This window comes from Felis catus, chromosome D2 (assembly GCF_018350175.1).
Source record: "Felis catus isolate Fca126 chromosome D2, F.catus_Fca126_mat1.0, whole genome shotgun sequence".
Classification (NCBI taxonomy): domain Eukaryota; kingdom Metazoa; phylum Chordata; class Mammalia; order Carnivora; family Felidae; genus Felis; species Felis catus.
In genome coordinates, this window is record NC_058378.1 from 39,542,106 (window position 1) to 39,561,214 (window position 19,109).

The 19,109-nt window shown below is 45.5% G+C and overlaps 1 pseudogene; it reads left to right on the top strand.

Moving 5' to 3' along the window:
• Nucleotides 1–13,809: 13,809 nt before the first annotated feature.
• On the top strand, nucleotides 13,810–14,245 carry LOC123381035 (annotated as a pseudogene).
• The last annotated feature ends 4,864 nt before the right edge of the window (nucleotides 14,246–19,109 follow it).

Sequence of the window (19,109 nt, forward strand, 5' to 3'; positions counted from 1 at the left end):
CTTCACTGCAACTCCAGGAGGAGCACATCGTTACATCCATTCTGCAGACCAAGATATTGAGGCTCAGAGAGGTTAAGAACCTTGCGACAGTCACGTGGCTGATAAATGCGGAGTCAGGATTTGAATCCACTTCCACCGCCTCTGCAGGCCGGAGTTTATTTATTTATCCTTAAATAAGGATATACTTACACATCGTCCCCGAGAGCCGGGTTTTCTTTCTCCATCTAAGCAAACCCAGGTGAGTTTTGGGGTGAACTTCAACTCTCCACCTTCCCTCCAGTTTAGAACACAATAGCACCCACCCAAAAAGTGCAAGAAAAGCTAACTTTTAGCGAAAACAAGAAATGAAGGCTGCAGTCCTTGAGGGCCTGGCCTGGCTACACTGGCCCAAGAGCACACCTTCATCCATCAGGTGTCTCCACTGGGGGTCACTGGAGCCCTCGCAGATCCAGGCTGCCTCCCTGCCTTCTCCCTCCCACCTGTGGCTGTCCCATACAGCCACCACACTACCCAGGGACCCTCACCCGTCACTTCCTCCTCCAGATAATAGCCACAGCACAGAAATTCCTGTTCTGAATCCGCAGATCTTGCACAGAGACTTGGATCTAAATTTTTAGAAAGCTGTCGTGGGGATTAGGATGCCCGGATGAGCCGGCTCAGAAAAATCTATTTCAGAATGCCAACAACAATGTGTCCCGCTTCCGTAGGACATTCCTCAGTAGTTCAGCCAGGTGGGAAGGTGTCAAAGAACAGCCGAACCCACAGGGATTCTCGAAGCTCGGACCAAGTGGGGGTACTTAAGGTTTTGAAGTCGCAGAGAAAAACAGCACGTGTACTATACTTTCTGGTTGTGGTAGAGTCACGCGTAGAGCAGGTAGAGTGAAAGCTGAGAGTCCTCCCTGTCACCACCCTCCCTGGCGCAGCCATTCCAGTCCACTTCTGTCAGCCTGGTGGACTCTTCCAGCTCCTTGCCTATGCATTTTCAGACGCAAACGTACGTACAGGGGAATGAATAATAGATATCTGGGGGATTTGCTTTCACATTCATGTTCACCTCAGTCAGAACATTAAACCTTGAAGATCATTCTGTTAGTGCACAGAAATCCACTTCATTCCTTTGAAGAGTTGCAAAATATGTCACGAACGGATGCCCCCTTATTTGTGCACACAGCCCTCTGTCGATGGACATGTACTTTCTTTCCTGTTTTTCCCCAATATAAAGCAAGCTTCAATGAGCATCCTTTTGCGTGTATCTTTACGCCCACGTTACATACTCATATATTTCTGAAAGGCTAGATTCCTGGAAAAGGAATCATTGAGTTAGAGGGCCTGTCACATCTTACTGGTTATGCAAAAACTGACACTCAGCCGGAGGGAGGAGGCAGGCACTCAGAGCCTGACTCCAAGGGGCACCCAATTCCATTGTAGTTAATGGAACTAACGTTCCATGTAGTTAAGGCAGTTGGGCTGCAGGGGGCGCCGATTGCATAAAATACTTGTTGACATAAAATACCGCTGAAGTCCTAGAGCTAGCTAGCCATGCACATTTCGCAACGCTGGAAACAACTTTTAAAACGTGGACAGTGTGACGATGAAAAATATTACCTTACTATTTTTGTTTACATGCTATTTAGTATTTGTTTGCCTAGTCAAATACTTTTTTCTATTTTCCTCTTTTGACATACTCTGATTATTAATCCAAGGCCTGTTACGTATGTTGGCAATGTTTCTTTCCATTCCTCCCAAGTCTTTAACTTTCTCTGTGGTGTCTTTCATCATACAGAAGTTTTAGATAGTTAGGTGACCAAATCTCTCAGGATTTTCTTTTATGGCTTCTAGATTTTACAACTTGCTTGTGATTCCTCATATCAAGACTATAAAAAATATTCTCCAATATTTTTTTTTGCCAACTAGTCCAAAACTTTTTCAAAGGTATAATCCCTGATCCATCTAGAATTTTAATGTGGTTGCAAAGAAAGATTCAAACTTAAATAATTTCCTGAATGGGCATCTAAGCAGCCTGATGCTCCTTCTTGTGAACCCCATCCTTTAGCCACTAATTGGAACACAAAATTAAATAGCTATTCATTCCCAAGTGGAGTTCCGGAAAAATCTCTAGCCATCGTGTCTGTCATAAGGTCAAAGAAACAAAAATCAAATAACCGTATCATTTCAACGAACACTGAAACTATTGTTTGGTGAAATTGAACAGCCTTCCCAGACTAAACAACAACAAGAAACTCTAGGGATATTGCCTTAACAAGATAGCTACTTTTACCTCACACAAATAGTTGACACGTACATACAGGAGAGAGGAGAGAGGCATTCGTTGTTAAGCCAGGAATGAGGTAAAGAGGCAACATGAGTCACTGTTAGTTATCCTTAGTGTGATCCATGCAACGAAACACAGACGAAGAGGCATTGTGAAGGGGACAAAATATTGCTAACAGTAGAAGGGTCCATTGCTTTCTTAGAAAATCCTTAGAAGGACAACTCAAATGATTCCATGAACTGGCTGGATTGACTTAAGTGTCTGGAAATCAATTTATTTCCGCATACCGACGGAAATCAGGCTACAACACGCAAGGGAAAACTTCCGGGCCAGATGATATTAAGGTCATCGTTTGTTAATATCCTCCTTCTGACCTTCTCCAGAAATGGGCAATAAAACAAAAAATAGAAGAAACTGGCAGGAACTAGGGAAAGTGCCAGGAACTAGGGAAATATGTCAACCATATGCCAGGTCTCAAAGCAAGTTGGTGGCCAGCTGGACTAATGACAATAAGTATCATTATGTGTTGTTACTCTGTTATCTGCTAAGCTTCTGGGAACCTGGTATTGGGCAAAGGCCGTCCGTGGGTTATCTCATTTAATCCTAGTACCAATAAACCTATAAGGTGAGTGTCCTTATCCCCATTTTTCAAATAAGATGTATTTGGTTAAAGTCAGAGAGGGGGCAGATCTCAGCTCGAAAGCCAGGAAGATCTGATGTTACAATCCATGCTCTTGTGTGATATTAAGCCTCTTGACTCTCAGGCCCCAGGTGAGCAGGGAGTTAGGAAGTCTGGAGGGAGGTGGGCGAGTAGAGGGCAAACAGGGCATTTGAGGGCTCCGAGCGGCAAGTTCTTGGCCTTTAGGGGGACATGCATAGCATCCTGTGTCAATGGAGTGCTGTAACTTGCAGAGTTTTTCATTTAATACTACCCTCACTCTGTCAGATAGCGTCAAGATTAGCAATATGAGGCTTAGGGAGGTTAAGAAGTGGCCCAAGGTTAGACACATACCATGTAGAAATGTGGGGATTTGCTCCCAGGGACCCCACGCCTCCACAGGCAACCGGGCACGGGCCTCCCACCCGGCTTCGCTCCGGGACGAAGGGAGGGGAGTCAGGCAGAGGCTTGCTCTCCCAGCCCGCAACCAAAGCAAAGGGCCATCATCTCTGGGGGGCTGGGGGGAGGGGGGGAGGGGGAGGCACAGCCCAATAGAAAGGGTCTCAGGGGCTAGAAGTGTCAGAGCTGGGCCTCACAAAGCCTCCTCGTCTTGTTGTCTGGGCACAAGCAAGACCCATTCGAGGAGAGCCCTCAGTGCTGGTGGGCCAGGCCGCCTCCTCTCAGCATAGATGGAGCAGGCTACTAGCCCAGGGCCATGCAAGCCTCCGTCAGAGGAAGCGACCCAGTGGGGCGGTGGGGCGTGGCCATGGATGTCTCTGCCGAGGTTGGGGGTTAGATAGCAGTGGGGGGGGGGTAGGATCGACAAGCTGAAATTTCAGAACTTTTTTTGACTGTCAAGTTGGCTACCATACAGTGTAATCTTGGCTTCAGGAGTAGAATCCCGTGACTCCTCACTCACGTACAACCCCCGTTGCTCATCGCAACAAGCGTCCCCCTCAATGTCCGTCACCCATTTCCCCCACCCTAGAACTCTTTGGTTTTGACTCTGCTCCCTTTCTGGTATGCGGTCCTGAATCTCCCCCGATAGGAAAAGACGTAAGAAGATCTTTCTGTAAGAAGGGAAGATCTGCTGAGTCCAAGGGGCCGAGCAGTGGGGGAGGGTAGAGGCTTAACGTTGATAATATCAAGGGGCGCTGGGTGGCTCAGTCGGTTAAGCGTCCTACCTCGGCCTGGGTCATGATCTCGTCATTCCGAGTTTGAGCCCCACTGACATCTCAGAGCCTGGAGCCTGTGTCAGATTCTGTGTCTCCCTCTCTCTCTTTGCCCCTCCCCCACTCACGCTCTGTCTCTCTCTCTCTCTCTCCCTCTCTCAAAAATAAGCATTAGAAAATAAAAATAATGATGATGTCAATAATCACAGCCCTGAGAGCTGACGTTCACCGATCCCGACCGCGTTGGAAGCACCGTGTGCTCCGTTTCTCAGTGACTGCGGCTGCCACTCTGGGAGATGGGTTCTGTGGCCATCCCAGAGATTGGCAAGAACACTTTCCCAGCCGGCGTTTTCTGAAGTGATGAATCCACATTTAAAAGTGGAGGAGACCCACCGAGTGGGGTCTAGCAAGGAATCCCGCCTGCCCAGAGGTACTTTGCACAGATTCACATTGCTCAGTGTCCGCTCAGGTCATCGTAAGAGGCAGTGACATTTGCCAAGAATGTGTTGATGCTCGATTCCAGCATCCTCCGCGGCTTGGTGGGTGGGGAGTCGGCTGGCATCACCCTGGCTCTTTAAGAATCTTGTCTGCACTGCTTTCTAGGGAGATCTCATTTTGCTGCTCAAGGCTGGAGTTGGGGTAAACTGTAGACTGTCTCAGGACCCTGCCTGGCTAACTATTCAAAGCATTTCAGTTCGAACCCGTCAGTAAGCAAGGGAAGGCATCGGGTTTAAGCCCTGACTCTGTCCTCACTGGCTATGTAGCCTTAGGCAGATGCCCTCCTTTCTCTAAGCTTCAATTTGCTCACCAGCGAAGAGGGGATCACAGCAACACCTGCCTCACTGCAGAAAGTGTGAATTCCCCTGCCAGCCTCTGACCTGCTTTCCGAGTGTCCCTGAGCCCGTCACTGTTGTTTCCTGGCCTTATTTGCATGTCGTGCGTTTCTTGGGGTTAGAAAGGGTGTGTGAGCAATGCCTAAAAGGCCTGCGGAGGCCCTCGGAAGGAGTTCAAAGTTCCCAGCGAGTCAGGAAAGTCAACTGCTGACCAAGTAAGAGCCAACAGCAGATGCTGCTTCCTGAGGTCGGTTCTGAGTCAAGGTCCCATGACGGTGATCTTTAAACATAAGGCTTCTCCCAAGCACCTCATGCTTTCGAGATTGGTGGGGAATGTTTGGCTTGATTACTGAGGGCCTTGAATGCCACTCTCAGGAGAGTCTGCTTTCGTGCTCTGGGCGGAGGTGCTGGAAGGGATTTTGGCCGAAGGATGACACAGTCGTGCCCAATCCCTTTCTTCTTCCTTTAAAAATATTTTTCTGGGGCGCCTGGGTGGCACAGTCGGTTAAGCGTCCGACTTCAGCCAGGTCACGATCTCGCGGTCCGTGAGTTCGAGCCCCGCGTCGGGCTCTGGGCTGATGGCTCAGCGCCTGGAGCCTGTTTCCGATTCTGTGTCTCCCTCTCTCTCTGCCCCTCCCCCGTTCATGCTCTGTCTCTCTCTGTCCCAAAAATAAATAAACATTGAAAAAAAAAATTTTTTTTAATATTTTTCTTTTGAAATTATTTTATTTTGTTTTAAGTTTATTTATTTATTTTGAGAGAGAAAGTGCAAGCTGGGGCGGGGGGGGGGGTGGGTGGCGGTGAGGAGAGAATCCCAAGCAGGCTCTGTGCTGTCAGTGCTGAGCCCGACACGGGGTCTCAGTTCCACGAACCACAAGATCATGACCCGAGCCAAAATCAAGAGTCCGATATTTAACCCACTGAGGCACTCAGGCGCCCCAGAATAATTTTAGACTTAGAAAAATAATACAGTGAGTTCTTGTATAGGCTTTACCAGCTTCCCCAAATACTAACATTTTCTATGACTACAGAAGAATTAGCAAATCCAGGAAATTAGCAGCAATACAATAGGATTAAAGAATCTATAAACTTTACTCAGATGTTGCCAATTGTCCCCCTCCTGTTTTTTTTCTGGTCCAGGATGCCGTCCGGGATTCCACAGATCTAGAACAGCTGCTCTTTTTCCGTGTGTCTCAGAACTTTGATGGTTCTTATGAGTCCGGGTCAGTTGTGTTTTCTTTCATAACCTTGACATTTTTGAAGAGTATTGGCCAATTGTTTTACAGACTGTCCCTCAACTGGAGTTGAGAGAGAGAGAGAGAGAGAGAGAGAGAGAGAGAGAGAGAGAGTGTGAATGGGGGAGAGGCAGAGAGAAAGAGAGACACAGAATCTGAAGCAGGCTCCAGGCTCCGAGCTGTCAGCACAGAGCCCGATGCGGGGCTCGAACTCATGGACGGAGAGATCATGACCTAAGCCGGAGTCGGACGCCCAACAGACGGAGCCACCCAGGCGCCCCTGAAGTTGTGCATTTTTGGTGAGAGCCCCACAGAAGTGCTATTGCATCCTTCCCAGTGCATCAGACCAGAGGGCCCATGTGATATTGCTGTCTCATTACTTGTACTGTTAACTTTGAAGGATGCTGTGGTAAAGGTGTTGTGTGCCAGGTTTCTCCACTCCAAAATTACTGCATTTCCTTTTGTAATTAGTAAGCACCTTATGTGGAGATGCTCTGAGACTATATAAATCTATTTCTCATCATACTTTCAACCCAGTAATTTTAGCGTTCATTGCTGATTCTTATCTGCAATATTTATTGCCGTTGGTTTTCCAAAGGTGATTTTCCACCTCCATAATTCCTTCTACATTTATGAGTTGAAATCCAAGTGTATAGAAGGGCTCTCCCTTCTCTCCCATTTAGTGACTTATTCAGTTGTTTATTTAAGTATGGACTCGCGGATATTTCTTTTATTCTGTGGCTTCTAATCCATTACAAACATTATTTGTTTTGTTTCTCACATTGTCCCAGATATGGCGATTAGGAGCATCTTCAGGATTCTATTCTGAGCACTTCCATACTTCCTGAGACCACAGGATGTTTCAGGCTCATCTTGTATTCCCATGGCCCGCCCCCCCGCCCCCGGACTCGGTCATTTCTCCAAGGAACCCTGGTTCCTTTTTTTGGAGAATGGTATTTAGAAACTAACATCTGAGTGCTGGGTGTGCTCATTGCTACTGGGGTGTCACTGCTTCTAGGCCCTCTCAGCAGACAGGACTAAGGACTATGGGTTAGCAATTCTGAAGCTATGTTATGGGTATCCTAGGATTGAGCGAATAAGTAAATATATTGTATTTAATGGGAGCTAGATTTCTCAAAGAAAAGAATTACAAATAAGGAAAGGGGGAAGGATAACATGGGCCCTGTTCTGTTCGATCAGAATTGGAGAGATCAGGGGCGCCTGGGTGGCACAGTCCGTTAAGCGTCCGACTTCAGCCAGGTCACGATCTCGCGGTCCGGGAGTTCGAGCCCCGCGTCAGGCTCTGGGCTGATGGCTTGGAGCCTGGAGCCTGTTTCCGATTCTGTGTCTCCCTCTCTCTCTGCTCCTCCCCCGTTCATGCTATGTTTCTCTCTGTCCCAAAAATAAATAAAAAACGTTGAAAAAAAAATTTAAAAAAAAAAAAAAAAAGAATTGGAGAGATCAGCATGAATTCAAGTTTTGTTTTTTTTTTAAATACATATGCAGATTGAAAGATGCAGAAATAAATGTAATCTAGCACCTCTACTCACAGGTATATACCTAATGGAAATGCGTGGTCACGAAAAGACGTGGACAACAATATCAAGAGAGCTGCACTATCACAATAGCCCTGGGATGGAAACTACCCAAATTCCCATCGACGGCTGACTACATCAGGGACAGATCTACCCCCACATGTAACAACAGGGATGAATCTTTTTTTCTTCCTTTTTAAAAATTTATTTATTTATTTATTTTAACTTACATCCAAGTTAGTTAGCATGTAGTGCAACGATGATTTCAGGAGTAGATTCCTTAGTGCCCCTTACCCATTTAGCCCATCCCCCCTCCCACAACCCCTCCGTAACCCTCAGTTCTCCATATTTAAGAGTCTCTTCTGTTTTGGCCCCCTCCCTGTTTTTATATTCTTTTTGCTTCCCTTCCCTTATGTTCATCTGTGTTGTGTCTTTTTTTTTTTTACGTTTATTTATTTTTGAGAAACAGGGTGAGACAAAGCGTGAGCGCAAGAGGGGCAGAGAGAGAAGGAGACACAGAATCTGAAGCAGGCTCCAGGCTTTGAACAAGCGGTCAGCACAGAGCCTGATGCGGGGCTTGAACCCACAAACTGTGAGATCATGACCTGAGCCGAAGTCGAACGCTCAACTGACTAAGCCACCCAGGTGCGCCTCATCTGTTTTTTTTTTTTTTTAAATGTTTATTTATTTCTGAGACAGAGAGAGAGAGAGAGAGAGAGAGCATGAGTGGGGGAGGGGCAGAGAGAGAGGGAGACACAGAATCCGAAGCAGGCTCCAGGCTCCAAGCTGTCAGCACAGAGCCGACACGGGGCCAGTACTCACAAACTGTGAGATCATGACCTGAGCCGAAGTCAAACGCTCAACCGACTGAGCCACCCAGGCACCACCCCCCCATTCTGTTTTGTATCTTAAAGTCCTCATATGAGTGAAGTCATATGATATTGGTTTTTCTCTAGTTTCACTTAGCATAATTCCCTCTAGTTCCATCCATGTTGTTGCAAATGGCAAGATTTCATTCTTTTTGATTGCCGAGTAATACTCCATTGTGTGAGTATATATATATATATATATATACACCACATCTTTATCCATTCATCTATCGATGGACATTTGGGCTCTTTCCATACTTAGCCTCTTGTCAATAGTGCTGCTATAAATATTGGGGTGTAATTGCCCCTTTGAAACAGCACACCCGTATCCAGCAGCAAGGCTGAATCTTACAGAAGTATAATTAATGAAAAGAAATATTCACCAAAAAATCTGTATGATTCACTTTATACGAAGTACAAAAACAGGCAAAATTAACCCATGCTGTGAGAACTGCGTATTGAGTTACTCTCATGTGGGCTGGGGCTGCCAGTGGCTGTAAAAATGAGGGACGCCTGGGGCACCTGGGTGGCTCAGTCGGTTAAGCGGCCGACTTCGGCTCAGGTCATGATCTCGCAGTCCGTGAGTTCGAGCCCCGCGTCGGGCTCTGTGCTGACAGCTCAGAGCCTGGAGCCTGTTTCGGATTCTGTGTCTCCCTCTCTCTGACCCTCCCCCGTTCATGCTCTGTCTCTCTCTGTCTCAAAAATAAATAAACGTTAAAAAAAAAATTAAAAAAAAAATGAGGGACTCCTCAGGTGCCAGTACTGTTCTGCAGTTCAGTCTGGGTGCTGGTCACTTGGGTGTGTTCCAGTCTTAAGATGAACATACTTCAGTAAAAAGTTTTTAAAAATCATGTTGCCTTCATTTCAGCTCAGTTGCTGGAGCAACCCCTTTAACTGAATAGAATAGGACCAATCTCTAAACTTTAGGCACTTGAGAGTTTAATTCTTTCACTTAATCCCAGTTGAAAAAACCTGAGGGCAATAATTGAAAGTTCATGTAAATTGGTATTAACGTTTATCGCCTCTAATCTGGCCCCCACCTGCATACTGACATCTAAACTACACACGTTCTTTTTTAATGTTTATTTATTTACTTAGAGAAAGAAAGGGGGGGGGGGAGGGCAAAGAGAGAGGGAGAGAGAGAATCCCAAGTAGGCTCTGTGCTGTCAACACAGAGCCCAACACGGGGCTCAATCCCACGAACCATGAGATCACTACCTGAGCGAAATCAAGTTAGATGCTTAAGTAACTGGGCCACCTGGGCACCCCTAAACTGTACGTGTTTGATGCTAACCTTCCAGGGCTAAGATGCTTGATCCAGTCCTGGCTGGTGCTGTAGGGTGGGAAGTGATTATTTTAGACCCACCCAACTAGAAGGGCGGGGAGGTGTAGGGAAAGGAAGTGACTTGCCCAAGGCAACCCCATGCTGGGGAGGGGCTAGATTACATGGTGAAGGTCAATGTCAGCTACTGATCTTTCAGTTTCCACCATCCAGGTTTTCTCAACTAGCATTAGGGAAAGAATCAAACTCAGATGCCTAAAGCTTTCATTTTTGTAATGAATTGTGATGAGTAGGGCTTCTGTTCAATGCATTATTAAAAGATACATTTTTGGGGCACCTGGGTGGCTCAGTCGGTTAAGTGTCCGACTTTGGCTCAGGTCATGATCTCATGGTTCGTGACTTCGAGCCCCACACCGGGCTCTGTGCTGACAGCTCAGAGCCTGGAGCCTGCTTCAGATTCTGTGTTTCCCTCTCTCTTTGGCCTTCTCCTACTCGTGCTCTCTCTTTCTCTCAAAAATAAATAAACATTTTAAAAATTAATAGAGATACATTTTTAAAAAAAAAAAAGGTAAAATAGTGACTCTCAAACAGATATGATGCAAACGTGTTATAAGGATTTTATTTCACTGGTTCAATAAGGGAACAAAGCAAATTATAATTGGTCCAAAAGAGAAGTCCAAAAGCACAAAGGTGTAGAAGTAAAGGAATATTACAACAAATGCATGAATGAAGGCCAAACCAGCTTCTTCCAGGGCGGAAACCTGTTTTGGTCACGTGCATGTCTAAAAACAAGAATTATTTTTCTGTTGCTGTCAGTTACCTACATTTTACAGAATTGCAAAACAACCCCCATGAAATCAAAACCAGAATGCAGAAGGGGATACTACAGCCAATGCATAGTCTTCCACTGAAAGAAAATTTCCTATAGTTTCCTCCTCTTTCGATCAAAAATAATTCCATCCCTTCCCATGCAACTTCATCAGTAGTAATGTATCAAATAGATCTAATTATTTCTGGCACCTCCCTTTTTATAAGGCGAAGTAACAAATCTCTTGTGATTTTCCTTGGGCTGTCTGGGAAATCTCAGATATCATTATAATTTTATTTTGTTTTATGTTTAGGATTGACCTGAGGAAGGCAAAAATCCAAAGTTGTCAGGAGATTTGAACACTTAAGGTAGGATCACGGGTACGCAGGAAATACTCGTGTATCTACTTGAAAGTGACAATAAAACGTTTAAGAATAAATACAGAAAGTGACATGACTGTAAAGCACAGTTAGCACCCTCCTAAGTAAGAAACCTTGTTTTCTTAAATAATTAAAGGCGTAATAACAACATAAAAATCAGATCATTATTCTGATAAAACTGAGAGTCTTTACTCTCTAGGCAGATCACATGGGAAAAAGAATAACCCTTCATATAATGGGTAACAATAGAACAGGAAACCAAGGAAATGGGGCCATCAAAATTAAGAAAAATTTTCTAATATCTTTTTTTTAAGTTTATTTTTATTTATTTTGAGAGAAACCGAAGCCTGAGTCGGGGAGGGGCAGAGAGAGAGGAAGGGAGAAAAATCCCAAGCAGGCTCCCTGCTGTCAGCGCAGAGCCAGATGTGGGGCTTGAAACCACAAACCGTGAGATCATGACCTGAGCCACGGTCGGCTGCTTAACCGACTGAGCCACCCCAGGTGCCCCTAAAATTTCTAAGATTTTAAACACATTTCACAGTGTCTCAGACTCAGGTGTTATAAAGCAAGGCAAATGAATTTCACTGTTAAGTCTTTCATTACGCTCTTTCATATTCTGCAACAAACTGACTCTTTAGGAATGATCTCGGAGGACCCATGAGGTAAGAACCAATCTCCTAAGGTTGCTAAGACGCTACTAACTTGCGATGCATTCATTATTGCTTTTTTCAACTGAATTACTAAATAAGCGTTAAAATCTTTTTCGATTTCAATGTCCAAGGCAGTAAATATCACTAGTTATAACACAAGAAAAGCTGTTCGGTGTCCTCAAAATGCTTGAAGAATGTAGAGGGAGTTTCACCAAACAAACAAAAACAAAACCCCAAAAAACCAATGTGAATACTGGTGCCTTAGGGAAACACTACTCTTTTTCTGGGAAAACAGAAGCACACACAGTTGTCTTTCTTTGAAACTATTACTGTTAAGCATAGTGTCAATCATGCTCATCGGTGATAACTTTTAAGCAAAGTGACTTCCATTTCACAGAGAGATACTCGTAACTACCCACTGTCACCCATTAGCATTTCAGCAGATGAGCAGAACTCATGAGTACTCAAACACAATTTTCTGCGGCCATGGGTATCCCAATAGTACAGCTTCTCCAAGTGGCGAAAAGGAACACGTGCATTAAGAGACCCAAAGATAGAGGCTACCTGTAGCATATAAAAGAAGAAGCAAAAGTATATAAACTTAAATTATGCTTAGTTTGCATGCCTCCGTATTCCATTTTGCTTAGAAATAATCTGTGTGCCCGGTGAATATCCACTAATCAAATCAATCAGTCCAAGGCTTCAAGTGACCTAAAGATCCCAGAAATTATTTTCAAGCTGGTCAACTATAAAACATAACTTGAAAAATAAAATTCTTCAGTATAACAATGTACCTTTTGTTAAACACGGATTTGCATTTGCAAATGTAACCATTAGTAAAAGGAGTGCTGGCTTACTTGAGGAGTAAATGCGAAAGTTGAGGGAAAAAAACACAAGCAGAACAAAAATGTATGCTCCGGTATACATTTCGAGAGTTATTTCCTTCATATAACAGCCGAGAAACATGCATACATTCCGTTTCGTTACAAATGTCAGCCACAAACTTAACATGAAATGAAATTCATTTGCCTTGCTTTATAACACCTGAGTCTGAGACACTGTGAAATGTGTTTAAAATATTAGAAATTTTATGGGGCGCCTGGGTGGTGCAGTCGGTTAAGCGTCCGACTTCAGCCAGGTCACGATCTCGCACTCCATGAGTTCGAACCCCGCGTCAGGCTCTGGGCTGATGGCTCAGAGCCTGGAGCCTGTTTCAGATTCTGTGTCTCCCTCTCTCTCTGCCCCTCCCCCGTTCATGCTCTGTCTCTCTCTGTCCCAAAAATAAATAAACGTTGAAAAAAAATTTTTTTAAATATTAGAAATTTTAGGGGCACCTGGGGTGGCTCAGTCGGTTAAGCATCCGACCTTGGCTCAGGTCATGATCTCACGGTTTGTGTTACACTTTATTTTTCTCCACTTATTTTTTAGAGATCTTTCCATATCAGCACATAAAAGTACTTCCTCCTTCTCTTCATTTGACAGCTGCATAATATTTTATGATATGCCGTCACAGATAATGCTGCAGTGAAAAATCTCGTCTGTATATTACTTGCGTGCATCAGGATATATCTGTATTTCTGGGTCAGAGGCTATACGCATTTGCAATTTTGATTGATAATGCCAAATTGAGTTATGGAGGTGACTCCAATGTTCACTCTCAACAGCAGTATGCAAAAATGCCTTTCCCCTCACACGAGTTCCAGATTGTGTTATAAAACTCTTAGGTGGTTTCCTCTCAACATGACAGGTGGGACATTGTTTTCTGAGTAGAATTTTAATTTTAATGTATTTTATGATGAGTGAGATTTAGTATCTTTTAAAATATCCGGAACTACTTGTATTTCCTTTTCTGTGACCTAGATATTAATATCATCTACTCCTTTTTCTGTTGTGTTGTAAAGCTTTTCCTTATTGAATTGTGGGAGTTCTTTACATATTAAGGACATTCCCCTTTGTCTATGTTATGAATTCCATATATTTATCCCAGTTTCATTATTGTCTTTTTAGTCTGCTTATAGTAATTTCAACATCGAGTTTAAAATTTTTATATAATACAGTTTACCCGTGTTTCTTTTTAATGTCCTTTTATGACTTTTGTGTTTTATATCATAGAGAACCCTTTCCCGCCATAAGGCTTTAAAAACACTACACAGTATTGTGTGTGGTCTTTGTCAGCTTTCACCATGGTGCACCATGGCCCGGGGTCACAAAACGTACAAGGTAATGGTAGAGCCCATCAACCTCATCTTCAGATACTTGCAAAATATATCTTGGATTCAGGTGTGGCCTTATGAGCAAGTAAATTTGGAGAGAGGGCCGTATCATTGGTTTTGATGAGTGTATGAACTTTGTGTTAGATAATGCAGACAGATTCATTCTAAAACAAAGTCGAGAAACCAACTGGGTCGGATCATGCTAAAAAGAGATACTATTACCCTGTCCCAAAGTATCTCCAACTAGAAATGATCGGTGAAGTGAGAAATTCTTGAGAAGGCAAATATACTTTGTTTTATTTTATTTTTATTTTTTTTAACATTTATTTATTTTTGAGACAGAGAGAGACAGAGCATGAACAGGGGAGGGGCAGAGAGAGAGGGAGACACAGAATCTGAAACAGACTCCAGGCTCTGAGCTGTCAGCACAGAGCCTGACGTGGGGCTCGAACTCACGGACCGCGAGATCGTGACCTGAGCTGAAGTCGGATGCTCAACCGACTGAGCCACCCAGGCGCCCCAATATACTTTGTTTTTTTAGGCGTGCTTCAGAACAAGTCGTTCTGAAACACTTGTTCATAATTGTTTTGACTACCTTTACGTTGTTATCAGATGACAGCAAATGTTGTGGGATTGTTTTTTTTTTTTTTAATTTTTTTTTCAACGTTTTTATTTATTTTTGGGACAGAGAGAGACAGAGCATGAACGGGGGAGGGGCAGAGAGAGAGGAAGACACAGAATCGGAAACAGGCTCCAGGCTCCGAGCCATCAGCCCAGAGCCCGACGCGGGGCTCGAACTCACGGACCGCGAGATCGTGACCTGGCTGAAGTCGGACGCTTAACCGACTACGCCACCCAGGCGCCCAATGGGATTGTTTTTATTAAAAAAATAGATTCTTGTTTCTAATATGACTTCTTTTTTTTTTTTTTACATTTGAATCTCGAAGTAAATGTGCCTACCTAATTTTATACGTTTTCAGATGGCTATCTACTTTCCCCAGCGACATTAATTGCACAATACTTGTTTGTTTCCTTTACTGATTTAAAAAGTTGCCTTCAGCATATACCAATACTTAGATCTGTTTCTGGGCTTCCTATTCTGCTTATCTAATATGTTGCTGTATTCATGAGCCCGTTTTTCATTACTGAAGCTTTGTAATGTGTTGTGCTGTTTAATAGGAATAGGTCCACTCCGTCTTCTTTTCCAGATTCCCCCCCCCCCCCCGACTCTTCTTGGCCCTTTCTTTTTTTTATGGGAACTTTAGGATCAGCTCTTCCGATTATAAAAAGATCCCATTTGTGTTTCCTTTGCGGCTTATTTAATTTATAGAATAATTTAGGGCAAATCGACATCTCCATGATTGTGATTCTTCCCGCTCAAGAACATAGAACGTCTTCCCACTTGTTCTACTCCTCTTTTGAGGCTCCCAATAGCATTCCCAAGTGTTCTTCATGGAGATTGTATCTGTTAGCTTTTGCTGTATAACAACCCATCCCCGAACTTGATGGTTTAAACATCAGTCATTCTTTAGCTCATGATTCTGCAGGTTACCGATTTGGACTGGGCTCTGCTACGTGGTCCTTCTGCTGGTCGCCACTGATCTCAGGTGGGCTCACTGATGGGCCTGTGATCAGCGGCGGGACAGCTGGCACTAGCAGGTTACGATGGCCTTGTTTGAGAGGATTGGAATGGCTTGGGCCTCTGCATCGTATCTTACCTTCCAGAAGGCCAATTTGGGCTTTCTGTGTGATGTCTCGTGTACATTGAGATTTGGGATTAGCTCCTGGAAACTATATGCAAAGTTGCATGTGCACATTTGTCTGAGTATGTGTGCGTACTCGGGGCACAGGTCCCATGCTTTTGTCAAATCCCGAAAGCGGTCCATGATCCAAAAGAGATGGAGAACCAAAGGCTGTGATCCCACTGCCACAGAATTGAGATAATGGTTTTTGTTCTCCCTTCTCAACGGCATGAAGCATCTTCCAGCCTTGGGTTCTGAAGCAATCAATCCTAAGTCACTGGGAGCCGCCCTGAGGATGCTACTATCCTGCCCATCCTCAGTCCGATGGAGGTAACCTTTCTCCCGATCCTCTGGGCTGAAGCCTCATTCTTTCAAGCTCAGATGGGCCTCGTACTGACCCATCACCTCAGATTTGGTTCTCCTGATGGCTCCCACTTTCTCTGATGTTAGCCTCATATTCTGCTGGTGGGAACATAAATTTGTACAGCCTTTGTGGAGGGCCATCTGCCCACATCTACAACAACGTTACATGTACATGCCCTTGGTTCTGCAATTCCACTTTCAAGAATCTAGTCCATAGGTAATGAGTCGAATGTACAAAAATGGCAGACAGTATACTGAGGAGATGTTACAATGAAGGAACTCCATCTACGTATGCCAGAATGGAATTACCTCCGAGACTTAGTGTTGAAAAGAGAAAGCAAGTTTCAGAAGAGCATTCATGATACAATCCCATTCCTGAACAAAGTGTGTGAATGAGTGCGTGTGCATATGTATCATACTCTCTTTCACGCATGCCCATTCATACACCCATTGCTGATACCTAGAAAACGAACCTGACATTCAGCTGGTGAGCGTGGAATCTCTTCAACGCAGAAACTGGGATGAAAGTGAGGTCCTCGCATGCCTGGGAGCTCTGTGTGGCCGACGGCACGTTGTTGATCGATCCCACGTTTCACTACAAGCATGCGATACATTTGTAATAGCAGTAGAAACAACCCCTGCCGCAGTCAAGCTCATCTTTCTCCAGAAAAGGAAACTGAGGCCCCGAGAAAGGGCCTTGCTCAAAGGCCAGCCAGTGGGTTAGCAGCAATGCGTGGGGGCAGGGAGCAGTTGAGGAAGCAGGGCGGGAAGGAGAAGAGGGGAGCAGAGGAGGCCCAGCCCGGGAGACTGTAGAAAATGCACTGAGCCTTATGGGAGGGCACAGGAGGGGCTGGGCCCTGCCTCCTTAAACTCTGAGAGTTCCCTTGTCCAGTCAGCAATGGAAAACAGGGCTTTGGGCCCTAGTTCTGTGGCATTGGGCACAGTTCCTGAGTGTGATGGGCTGGTGAAGGCGGCCCTGACGCATCAGCTGGGGCTGATGCGGACGACAGTCTCTACATCTGAGGGTGAAGTAGGACCTGTAGCAGGTGACAGAGACCAGGGTGCAGAGGCCCAGACCCACCAATTCCCCCTTCAGCAAACACGTCCTGTGAGGGAGTCCTGTCATCACCCCCATTTTAGAAATGGATTGAGAATGGATAAGAAGCCTGCCCAAGGTCACACTGGACTCCAAAGCCTGCTCCTGACTGTAAACAGTGCTCCAGACTGTGGAAGTGGTGAGGAAACAAAGGTGAGAGAAATGTAGCTTAAATTAAATCTCCTTAAAGCCTGCAGCCCACTGATAGACACCTAAAACCTGCAGAGCGTGACCTTGCTCAAGGAACTCAGGGCTGCCTTACTTCTTTAAAGTTTTTGTTTCATTAAAGACTAAAAGTAATCTTATCTATCTAGACAGTAGCTACCCCTCAAGGGCCTGAAAACCGTGCTTTCAAATTCCTTAGGACTTAACGCTGTCCCTAACCCCCACTAACTTAAGAGCGTATCGTTAGTCACTCCCCACAACCCCAGTGCAGCTCTTCCTGCCCACGGGTCCTGTCCCTGTGCTTTACTAAAATCACCTTTTTGCACCAAAGATGTCTCAAGAATTCTTTCTTAGCCGTTTGCACAAGAACCCCATCAGAAGGACCCCTTGCTAAGGGGCTGGTCCTCACGCCAGAATGTGACCTAAAGTTATACTGAAAATGTTTATGATTTAAAGTTATACCTTTAAATCATACTGAAATTAAGAATTTTGCACCTAAAATTTGGAAACCACTGAACTAATAAGAGGAAGGAAGGAAGGGAGGAAGGAAGGAAGGAAGGAAAGGAGGAAGGAAGGGAGGAAGGAAGGAAGGGAGGAAGGAAGGAAGGGAGGGAGGGAGGAAGGAAGGGAGGGAGGAAGGGAGGGAGGGAGGAAGGAAGGAAGGGAGGGAGGGAGGAAGGGAGGAATGGAGGGAGGGAGGAAGGAAGGAAGGGAAGAAGGGAGGGAGGGAGGAAGGAAGGAAGGAAGGAAGGGAGGAAGGGAGGAGGAAGGGAGGGAGGAAGGAAGGGAGGGAGGGAGGAAGGAAGGAAGGGAGGGAGGAAGGAAGGAAGGGAGGGAGGAAGGAAGGAAGGGAGGGAGGAAGGAAGGAAGGAAGGAAGGGAGGGAGGAAGGAAGGGAGGAAGGAAGGGAGGAAGGAAGGAAGGAAGGAAGGAAGGGAGGAAGGGAGGAGGAAGGGAGGGAGGGAGGAAGGAAGGAAGGAAGGAAGGGAGGAGGAAGGGAGGGAGGAAGGAAGGGAGGGAGGGAGGAAGGAAGGAAGGAAGGGAGGAAGAAGGGAGGGAGGAAGGAAGGGAGGGAGGGAGGAAGGAAGGAAGGGAGGAAGGAAGGAAGGAAGGGAGGAAGGGAGGAGGAAGGGAGGGAGGAAGGGAGGGAGGGAGGGAGGAAGGGAGGGAGGGAGGGAGGAAGGAAGGGAGGAAGGAAGGAAGGAAGGAAGGAAGGAAGGAAGGGAGGGAGGAAGGAAGAGCGGAAGGAAGGGAGGAAGGAAGGAAGGAAGGAAGGGAGGAAGGGAGGAGGGAGGGAGGGAGGAAGGGAGGGAGGGAGGAAGGGAGGAAGGGAGGGAGGAAGGAAGGAAGGGAGGAAGGGAGGGAGGGAGGGAGGGAGGGAAGGAAGGAAAAAGAAGGTACAGGCAAATATCTTTGTCCTGGAACCCTAGGACTGAAAGGGTAGAAGAGTGGGGGGTTCTAAAGCAGAGTGGGGTCACATGTCTCTGACTGAGGCATAAATTTAGTTTGTAAACTAAGTGTTCCAGTGACTGCAGTTCCCTCGGGGGTGCACGTGAGCAGGAACTCACAGCCCTGGCAGATAAGCCGAGGGCGTTTTGGAGGGGGGGGGCGATTCTAGCGGGCTGAGGACTTGGGCAAAATACAGTAGGCAGGAATATGTAATTCGGGGTCAATGTTAGTGAAGACGTGTGCTTAAAAGCAGAAATGCTGATTCAGGATCAGTACGAGGTAAATTTGGTCGTATGGGGGTGAGATTAGATTCGGATTTTTAGAACAGACAGGAATTTAAATAATTACCAGCCTTGTGAATCTCCAATTAGTTGTGGTTGATCCATGT